Genomic DNA, 10,770 nt, shown 5'->3' on the forward strand with positions numbered 1-10,770 from the left:
CTACAATGCTGGTTAAGTTTTTAAGTTTGCCTAAAACTTTTAACCAAAAAAAAAAAGAAATCAATAAGCTTTTAAAAGCAGGTATCTCAAATATATGATTCTTTTCCAGTTTAAAAAGAAATTAGTATATTTCCTTTTTATCAAAATGGCATAGCTCCCTGAAGGAAACTGAATTATTTTGACAATCACGATAGAAAGCTCCTACAATTTTTATATCTATGTGTGCCATTCTGGTGGAAGCAATTCTATGCACAAGGCATTCTGGGATTGTCCCATGCAGTGGTTTTTTCACTTGAACTTTGCATTTGCCCTTGTCAAAAGGTTTTGCATCTACGTGGACATTTGCTGACAGAAATGGAATAATCCCTTGCTGCAGTGTGATCCCATGTACTGCATCACATGTATTTGTTTTGTTATATAGTGTTAAGAAGGGAGCATAGCCAGAAGTCTGCAAGCCTAGGTATCTTGTTCTTTCTAAAAAACTGACCTATTTAGAGCTGCATGGATCCTTTCTTCTAGTAAACCCCTTTTTTCTTCCTCTACAGTTACCCAGGCTAAAGAAGAATCAGAATTTTCTGTGATGCGTTCTTGCCTTTTCCTGCAATGCTACAGTTTTTATGTCACTGTGCTAACAATGATGAGGTTGAAATTCTGAGCTTCTGTGGTAAGTTTACAGCCTTTTTAACATCTTTCTCCTCGGTCTTTGTGTTACATACTAATAGAAAGAATGCACAATATGGACTTATTATTTAGGGCAAGTACAAGTGATTTTTGAAAGTATAATTCCTCACCATTTTTCAGATAACTTGCAGACATGATATTAACTCTGAGCTCCTGTATGTCTGAGAAACTTTTTCTGCTCATCTTTGTGTCCTGGTTTCAGCTGGGAGATAATTAATTTCCTTCTTAGTAGTTGTTAAAGTGCTCTGTTTTGTATCTGTTATGAGAATAATGTTGATAACACACTGTTGTTGTTGCTAAGTAGTGCTTACTTTATATCAAGGATTTTTCAGCCTCCCATGCTCTGCCAGCAAGCAGCTGCACAAAAAGACAGGAGGGAGCACAGCCAGGACGACTTACCTGAACTGGCCAAAGGGATGATCCTTACCACAGAACAGCATGCCCAGTATATAAATGGGGCATTGGCTGGGAAGTGCCAGTCATAGCTCAGGATGGGCATTGGTCAGCAGGTGGTGAACAATTTTATCATGAGTCACTTATTTCTCTTGGGTTTCATTCCTCTCTCTATCTTTCTCTCTTTACTTTTTACCATGTTATTAAGTCTGTTTGAATTATCAAACTGTTCTTGGCCCACCAAGAGTGATACCTTTTTCTGATTCTGCTCCCCATCCCACCAGGCATGCAGGGAAATGAGAAAACAGTTGGTGAGGTGCTAAGCTGCTGCCTGGGGTTAGATCATGACACTTTGGTAAATGCCTTTCCACCTTGTTTCTATCTCCCTGTTTAAAATTAAAAGTAAAAATTTCCCAAGAGACCTCTGGAATACCTGAAATTATGGCTCTTCTCTTTGCACTTTAAGCTGATATGTTTAAGAGGGGAACTGCTGCGTGTACAATGTTTGCTGCTTTGACACTGTGAGAAGGACTGTTATAGTTCTTAAATTAAAAAATGCCTTCTTGCTTCTTAGGTCACAAATGGAGAGGAAGGATCTGCGCTGCAGCATTTGTAAAAACACAAATATGTTGCCATCATATAAGTGATTTTTGTCTCCACCTTTAAGCAGGAAACCATTTTAAGGACTTCCAATCCAGATAATCTTCTCTTACTCACATTGCTTTGTTCCTAAACATAAGAGAGTTCATGTCTGAGAAAGATCTTAGAATCTGGAACTGTACTTTTTTTAGGAGCCCATAACTAAAATTGCAGTTTATATACACAGATGAACACTGTAGTACAGTATCCATGCAGTCCCTCATTTTGAAACAAGGAAGACATATTTTGAAGGGGTGCCATGTAAAGTCAAACCATGCATTTCTATTGCTCCTTCACTGACAGGTTAAGACCAAGTCAAACTCTCTTAGGAGCAGGACTCTCTCCTCTCTTGAAACAGAGCCACTCTTGCGAATGACTTGTCCTTTAGCCTTATTCTCATGCTCTTTAAATCTCTGGTAGTGGTGCCTAACATATTGCCAGCAGCCATCACGGTCTGATCTGGTGCAGCTGGGAAAAAAAGCAGGCCAGTATTTCAGTGAAGTGTCCAAAAACAATCCCTGCCTCCAGGAGATTTTGCTGATGTAACTGTGCAGCAAACTCCACCAGCATATACACAAGTCATAATGACAAAGTGCTCAGCAGTGCTTCTCCTGGTTGCCCAAGCACAAGAGCAACTTGCAAGCTAATATCACACCACTAGACTTCAGCTTTTGTCAGTACAGAAGTGTTGGAGAAAAAAAGAAAAGAGAGAGAGAAATAAAGCATGAAAACATCAGTGCTACAGTCTTAGAAAAGGTTGCTGACACAGATCTGATCTGAGCCTAAGGACAGTACACCTCACACACCTTGCTTTAGGCCAGGATTTGGCCTAAAGTATAGCCCAGACATTAATGCTTAAGTGGTAGGATTTTGATGTGGCTTGTGATGGGAATTAGGGTCAGAAAATGTTCATTTATTGGCAGAAGAAGGGCTGGAAACAGATCGACTCATGGTAATATTACAGCAAATATACAAGAGTTAATCCTTTTGCTTTCATTTAATTTATTCCTTGCCTGGTTTTAGTGAGGATGAATAATGTCCATGTCTTGTAACACCTCAGTAATAGTTCAGCAGAATTGCTGTGACCTTTCCAGGTTGGACCAGTACTGATTAGCTGCAGATTTCAATGTATGATCAGGTGACAAGCCAGTCTTGCAGAGTCTAAACTGTTGCAGTTGCTGTTGAGGAATGCAAAATGACAATTTCTTCTGCTCTTTGAAGGGAAGATGAATAAGTTTTTGGAAATGTAGAGTTGAAGTGAAATGCATTTCTTTAATTACTCCTGATTTAGATTTTGCATGTCAGTACATATGCATGGACTCTGCTGAGCTAGGAATGCTGCATTTTGGTTTTAGCTATTTGAACTTCCCAGTAACTTATGCCAAAGATGAACCTTTCAAGGTAATCTAAAATGTAGACTTCTTAACTGATGTGAATGGCAGCCTTCCTGTTTTAAATTACAAGTTGTAAAAAGAGAGTTACATTGTCAATCAGACAGCAAATGGTGCTGCACTGCCCTTTCTAGAAAAACAAGCGATGGGTAATAAATTACTTTATGGTGGATTGAATTAAAAACAAAAAATTCTTATCAGTGCAATATGTTTTCTGGTCCACCTAGACTCATCTGTTTTAATCTTTTCCAGCTATGTTACATTTCCCATTTCTTTTAAGTTAAATGAGTCCTTTTAGACAGATATGTGTATGCATACATAAAAATGTGAGTACCTATATACAGACCTATACATGGAAACATTTTCTACATAAGCAGAGGTAGAATTAAAATGACACTTTAAATGATACTTTATTTTTTGAGCAGTATTATTAATATGAGGCACATTTCTATACTCTCTATTCCAAAATCTTATTTTTCATTAAAAACCCTACAGAGCATCTCTTTTTCCTGCAGTTACCCAGAAAAAAAAAGACTTCTGACAGCAATCAAGTGTAACCAGTAGACTTGTAGTCACCTTCAAGCAGATGAAAAACAGACTGCAATGGCAGACAATTCTCAAAGAGAAATATTGGCACTGCTTCCTTCAGAAAGGCTTCAATGGGAACAGTCCCCAAGGACATGACAAATATTACCAGAGGAACCTGTTCTCTGGCTGACCAAAGCAAGGAATAAAAGCATGGGAAAACACCATAGTGAAGATCTTCACCATTTAATGTGATCTTTTATCTTAGTGTTGCAGGCAACAGCCTACTGGATTACATTTGTAAAAAGAGAAAATTTTCACTGGGAGTAGCATCTCCTTGGAAGGTTTCTGAGATTCTCAACACTGAAAAAAAAATGTTGTTTCCACTTCCCCCTTCCATTCAGTTCCTGCTTCTGAGCCACATAAAATGCATGGTTCAATGAACCAGCCTGTGGACTGGTTTCCAGAACCAGTATGTTGGCACATAGTTGCCATATTAGTCAAGAAATCTTCCTTATGCTTATGGAATACATGCAGTTTCTGGTTTTTACTCAGACTTTTCCCTGACTCTTTAATGGCAACACATGACTACAATGTCCCTGTGTAGATTTACCATGCACCTGCATTATCCTCTTTCTCTAGATGAAATTAAGTTGGGACACAGCTGAGGTTTTGGGGTTGGATTTCTCCTATATGTTTAGCAAGCCTCAGCTGAGCAAAGTAAAGAGCCAGGTATCTTCCTGTGTACATTAATATATCACGTGTGCTCAGGAAATCTGATGCATTCAGGAAACACTGGTCTTACCAGGTGTGAGCAATACAGCTGTGCAGAGTACTCACAGCATCTCATCAGACCTATTCCCAATCTGCACTGAAGCAAGAATTCACGTGAAACTATGAAGGTGAACATTTTCTAAACACTCTGAAACCCTCTGGAAAATCAAGATCGATATAAAAATCCTACCTCTATACAGATGCTCTGAAATGGGGGAATCTGAGCCATGCAGCTCTGCAGTCCACCTTTTAAGAGAGATAACTCTGAGATAAGGCTCTTCTTACACATACAAAGGATAATCATCACAAATTCATTCCTCCTTCATCCACACCTCAGCCCAGAAGCTGTGAATTATAACCTCTCACCCCATAAGGCACACAATCAGTATTCAGCTGCCAAGTGCAGAGCTAGTTTTGTGCTGGAGTTTTCAAAGCACCAGGTTCCAGTGAATAGGCACAGTCTTCTCTTTTCTGGCTCCCCACTAAGCAGTGCCTGCAGAACATGCCAGACAAATGCTGGAAAGGTCAGGGGGTAACGGCTAACAGGAAAGCTGATTCTCATGGCTCTAGCCACAGGACAGGGTGGATGCATTTCCCTGTGTACTCCACTGTCCCAGTCTCTAGGTGCACATCTGGTTACACTTGCACTGTGTGTCAGGGCAAAACACTAGTGAGCCATCTCACTTTGCTCCAGAGGAAATCTTGGGCGTATAAAGAAGGTGCATTTCGGTAGGTTTCCTCTCCTACAGTAGGGGACATCAACCACTCTAACATGGGAATTTGCTTCAGAATCTAGTTAGAGCCATTTATCCCAAATTTTATTTTATATCTACTTTCTGTAGGCCAAAGGTCAAAAATGTTTCTGTCAAGAAAGCATTTTCCAAAGGCAGCGTGGAAACTGTGGTTTGCAACATGTTACATGTGTTTCAGAGAAAGGACAGTAGGGGATTTGCATCTGTCCCTGTGGCTTGTCCTTCACGCTGCTCCATTCCACAGGTAGCTGTCATTCTGAAAATTTTATGTGAAAAACTCACAAGAGAGCAGACCTGAAGAGAATTGCAGGCAGTGACTTAACAGCAAAACCTTCTCACCTCTCTACTGCTATTTTTAAAAGAGTTTCAGAAGCTTTCAGGAAGAAAACCAAGCTTAAATGCTGGGTCCATGTAAAACTTAGCCTTGTGCATACTGGCTTGAATAGCAAATTTGGAAGGTGCCATCAAGGAGGTCAATCTGTAAACTCAAATTTAAACCCTTCTATCATGCATAATACAGGCTTAAATCCATCTCCCTGGACTGTGCCTGGTTTTATGCATATGAGTCAGAGTCCAACCGTCTTCTTTTTCCTTTTTGCACCTGGATAACTTGCAGAAGTTGGACCACTTGAAGGGGAAAAACTGATTCTGATTTGACCAGATAGGGGATGTTTAATCCAGGAAGTTCCCAGGACTAACCAGATACAAATGCTCACAGCAGGGCATGAATTGGTGCAAGAGGATGACTTCTTTCTAAACACCTGTGAATATTGTGTTATACCTCCTGACCTTTTACTGCAGGCAGCTTCAAAGATATAATTTGAATCCAAAACTGGCACTGGAAAAGGTTGCTCAGAGAGGCTGTGGAGTGTTCATCCTTGGAGACATTAAAAACTTGGCTGGAAAGAATTCTGGGAAACCTTGTCTAGCTGACCATGCTTAAACAGAGGGCCTCAGTGAAACAATGTCCAGATATGCCTTCCAACACCAAGAAGTCTGCAATTCTGTGGTTTAAAAAAAGTAATAAAAAGGAAAGTTGGGGGGGCATTATACTTTCATGTGAACAAAAAAGCCCTAGAGAAAAATTAAATTCCTTTGGATCAGATTTACGAAATGTATTTTTTGTTACAGCCATGGAATTTCAAATTCAGTTATGGTCTTAATTCAAGTTACTGAACCCTTCTAAATTCTAGCTTTGTTTTCACTCTACTGAGGTACAACAGAATTGATGGGTGTGTGTGGCAGCAGTGTGACTGGATGTGAAATCATGTGCTTTCCCCTCACATGAAGAGGCATTTCAGCAATGACTAATCATGTATTTTCTCCTTTGCCAGCTATTCACAGAGGTTTTAATTTGCAAGGCAAGGCTTCTTATTCTTTTTATTGTCATAGTGGTGAAGTTCCTGATAAGTGACATTTACTGAGGGGACTAGGTGCAGATTTGTCTGAGATGGGCTATTCCATATATTATCAACCTGACTTCAAGAAGTCTCACAAATAAGTCTTCCAAGTGAAATTTATTGAAGTCCTGAATTGTTTTCCCCTGAAGCATTTAGTTCAGTAGATCTTTATCAATCTATACCTGTACATACATGAAAATCCATACACAAGGACACATGTTTACAACAAATTGCTGAGACTCTCCACATCTAAGGTTGTTTCTGCATATTCATTAATACACCTAAGGGCTGAAATATTTTTTCTGTGTGACATATTTTACCCCAATAATTTGTACAGTATATAATTTTAAAAAAATTACTTTTGTACAGACATTTATTCCATGGCTGCCTGAAAGGTTCTTGATGTATTTAATTACAACAGATGCTATTTTATTTTGGTGTTGTAAATGATAAAATCTTACAGAATCTTTCAGGAGAAGTGTATGAGAAGATTGGAAATCCCACAAACTGCTGCATTTTTTTCTTCCTACTGCTCATTGACATGTTTCTTATCCCATCCTCCAGGTCCCAGAAAAAATCATAGTATTAGGCAAGATTACTAAATAAGCATTGGAAACAGACAGCAATCTGGATGCTGAAATACAGATTCCTATCATTAAAAATATATTCTCAGGTCTTATTTCTGATTATGATTTATTTATGGTAAAAATCATTAAAAGAGATTAATTAAGTTTCTTATCCTGATTTGGGTAAATTAGGCAAATTCACTACTCATCTTTTATTTTAATTTGGTACACAATCTACTTAAGCCTGTTTCAGTAGAGCAGCAAGACATCCCCGTTCCTTCTTTTATTGATTTACAAACTTACTGCATATATCAGTTATTCTTCAGGTCTTTCATCTCATAAAGAGAGCTTCCTCAACCAAGGTGGAAAATATTGGCCATTAAAATGAACTTGAGTATTTACAATTAATTATACCTTATTTTTCCCAAAGCACAACAAGCTCTATACCATCACTGACAATCATCTCTAAAACATGATATTCCAACCATACACATTTAATAAAACAGTGTATTCAATTAAACCAAAGAAATTATACTGTTCTTAGCAATATCACTTGTTCCACTAGTGTAAAGAATAAAAAGCATGTATCCTGTTTGGTATTTTATTAATGGCAGTGGTAAGAGAAACTATATATTTCCTATAGCTTCCCTCCTCCCAGAACTCTTTCTTCAGGCCAATTTGTTCTTTGTCTAACATCTTCCCTGGTTTGGAATCCAAGGTTTTAAAATAGACAGGAGCAACAGCTGGAAGATGAAGGAGTGTTTTAGAAGCAGCTCAGAGTAAGACTTCCTCTGAACTGTACAGACTCTGCCCCTGTGTGTGTCATGCAGGGGTTAATTGACAACTCTTTAGGCAGGAGAAGTGAATGTGTAGCTCAAGCAGCTCAACACAACTGGAAAAGACTGATTCTGATATTTTTCATAGGTTCTGTTTCACATTCTGAACTTGCAAATGAAAAGATTCCCAGGCTGCTAAATAGATCATTATTAAGATGTTAAAGTTATTATCTTAATTTTTTTTAATGAAGTCTCACGTGCCCTTTGTTCAATAGACATCCGTAACAATGACTGAACACTCAGAGCCACCAGAGCTTAGAAAGCAGCTCAAGCAAGTATGTGTTTAACTTTCTGCCGCTGTTGAAATCACTGCGGTGTAAAAGGTACCTGATTTACAAGAGTTTGAGCTGGGCTTCGCTTCACTTTTGATGCCCAGATACATGGCTTTCTACAGCCACAGTGTGAGGACTTTCCATTGTGAGACTTTTCTAGTGTTTGTGTCTTATAAAGTGGTGCTAGAGGAATAAAGAGGGTTAGAAAAACTTCCTGCATTAGATTTCTCCTTTGACTGGGAAATCTCTTCCCAAAAAAAAGCAACTCACCAGCATTTTACACATCAAAATACATTTTGATCTGAAAGTTAGTTGCAGGATTTGTCATAATCAAAGTCTTCTCATAACCTCTTATTGCTGAAGAAGGAAAAATTACTCCTAATAATAAAATGATTAAAAATTAAAATCCTGATAATATACCTTTGGTCTCATTCCACTACATGGCAATGTTTTCTGCAAATTCAAATCACCTGACGTTTTATTAAGCTTAAAAAAATCATCGATCCAGTTCTGCAGAGCAAGACATTGGAGTCCCACTGATCATTTTTGTCTTTCAAGAGCAGGCTCCGGATGAATTAGCACTACTATTAATCATAATAATACATCTATGTCTTGGTTCTGAGATTCTTGAGATGTTTTCCAGAAACTGCAAACTGGCATGATGTTAGCCAAAAAAACACTAAAGCATGGATCTTAACTCTCCAGTGAATCCTTCATTAACTGAATAGCTCTCACAGCACAATATTTCTGACAGGAAATATACACTTGAGATGTTTTAAGCCTGAAATGTCACATACACAACAGAGCTTAAGCCTGAGAAGCCTCCCCTGTTTCTGAGATCATAACTGTAGTATTATCATTAAGAGGATAAAATGCCACTTCCTTGCTTCCCATACCCCAATCCAAATGAAATGTGAGTCACTTAATGAATTTCATCTAAGCCTAATGGAACGATTTCAGCCTGTCCTGGACAACTCTCCTGCCCAATCCCCTCGCACACATTATTTCTGCTCTCTTGGTTTTCATATCCGCCTCTGCCCAATCACTTGTGGCAGGTTCTACTGGTAAAGCAAATGCTTTGCTGCTGTTTTTCCCCTTAGAATTACAGATCACTGAAGAAGTAGCTTGAAACATTTCCACTGGAGAAAAATGTGATGAAATTGTTAAAGGTTCAGCAGCCTTGAAACACTAGCAGACTATTGGCATGAGGATTATTCCCAGACATGATCTTTCCTTTGGAACCTGGTGTCAAAGTTTGCAATATTTGTTCGCCTCATGCCTCCTCAGCATAGCCCGTCTCTCTGGCTGATTTTCTTCCTTTCTTTATCTGAAGCTGGCATTTTTTCCACTCTTAATAATTAAGCTGTCTCGATGCTAGAGACATGCCTATTTTATCACATGTATGTCTCGCACACAGTTGAAAAAGGAGAACTCCAAGGGAGAAGGCGGCTGGCGTCTCTGCTGTTGAAACGGTTTCAATCTGGCCTGAATACTTTGCCTGCAGAGCTGCAACCCACAAGGGGGTCTTAACCTCTGAAACCTGCTGACTCAAGAGTAATTGGCCAGCATGATGCCACTGTGACCATCAAGTGGAACAAATAAAATTACCCACCATTTCAGTGCCATGATTGTCCTCTCCCACTGCGTGATTCCATGAATCCCCCCGAGGACTGACCTGCTTATAATAAACAAATTGTTTTCTGGGCTCCTTTTCCATTGCCTGTAGGGGAGTAACAAGAAGACAGAGCCAAGCTGTGTTAACTATATTTAATGGTCTTTTTTCTTTTTCTTAAATTGCATCAGATGGTGAAGATGACTAGATACAGTATGATCTTTTAAAATTATATCCTCAAGAAGCAAACAATCAGAGAACAGCATCTCTACAAGGCAAGTCAAGTTTACACAGCGATAGAAAGCTGTAAATTTGAAGAATTCAAGAGGATTACACATATCCAAGCTGGATGACTTAATTCCTCTTCCTGAGAACGACAGCTTAAAAGCAGGGATTCTCTCACTCTATACACAATTTTGTAATTTGTTTGCATGAAAGCAAGCTGTTTACACTGTGCTACATAAAGGTTGTTGCCAAAACTTACTATCTCCTACAACAGTGTAAAACCAGAATATCTCTCATGATGGCAGTGGGTTTAATCAAATACACACCAGCGTAACTGAGGACTAAATTTGGTTTTACACCCCTCTCTAAAAGAAACTCACTAAAGATCAGAGGGGGAGAGCTAGGGGGAGGGCAGAATAGTGGGGAAGGAGGTAGTTCTTGTTCTCTTGGTTTTCCTTCTTTATGACCATGTAACAGCATCCCCAATATCTGGATTCATGCAGAGGAGATAATATGGCCTGGTAAACACATCAGCAGAGCAAGTAGTGTGAAACTTGATTTTAGTGTGTTCAGTAACTGCCTGAGCTGATAATGGCCCTAATGTGGCCACAACTGACTGCAGAAGTGCAGATTTAGTCCCAGTACCATAAAGTTTTGTACTAACACTCTGTGAAATTGTAGGTTTTTTGTGTTTTCAGCCTTCC

Source organism: Pyrgilauda ruficollis, unplaced genomic scaffold, assembly GCF_017590135.1.
Source record: "Pyrgilauda ruficollis isolate IOZ18807 unplaced genomic scaffold, ASM1759013v1 scaffold30, whole genome shotgun sequence".
NCBI lineage: Eukaryota > Metazoa > Chordata > Aves > Passeriformes > Passeridae > Pyrgilauda > Pyrgilauda ruficollis.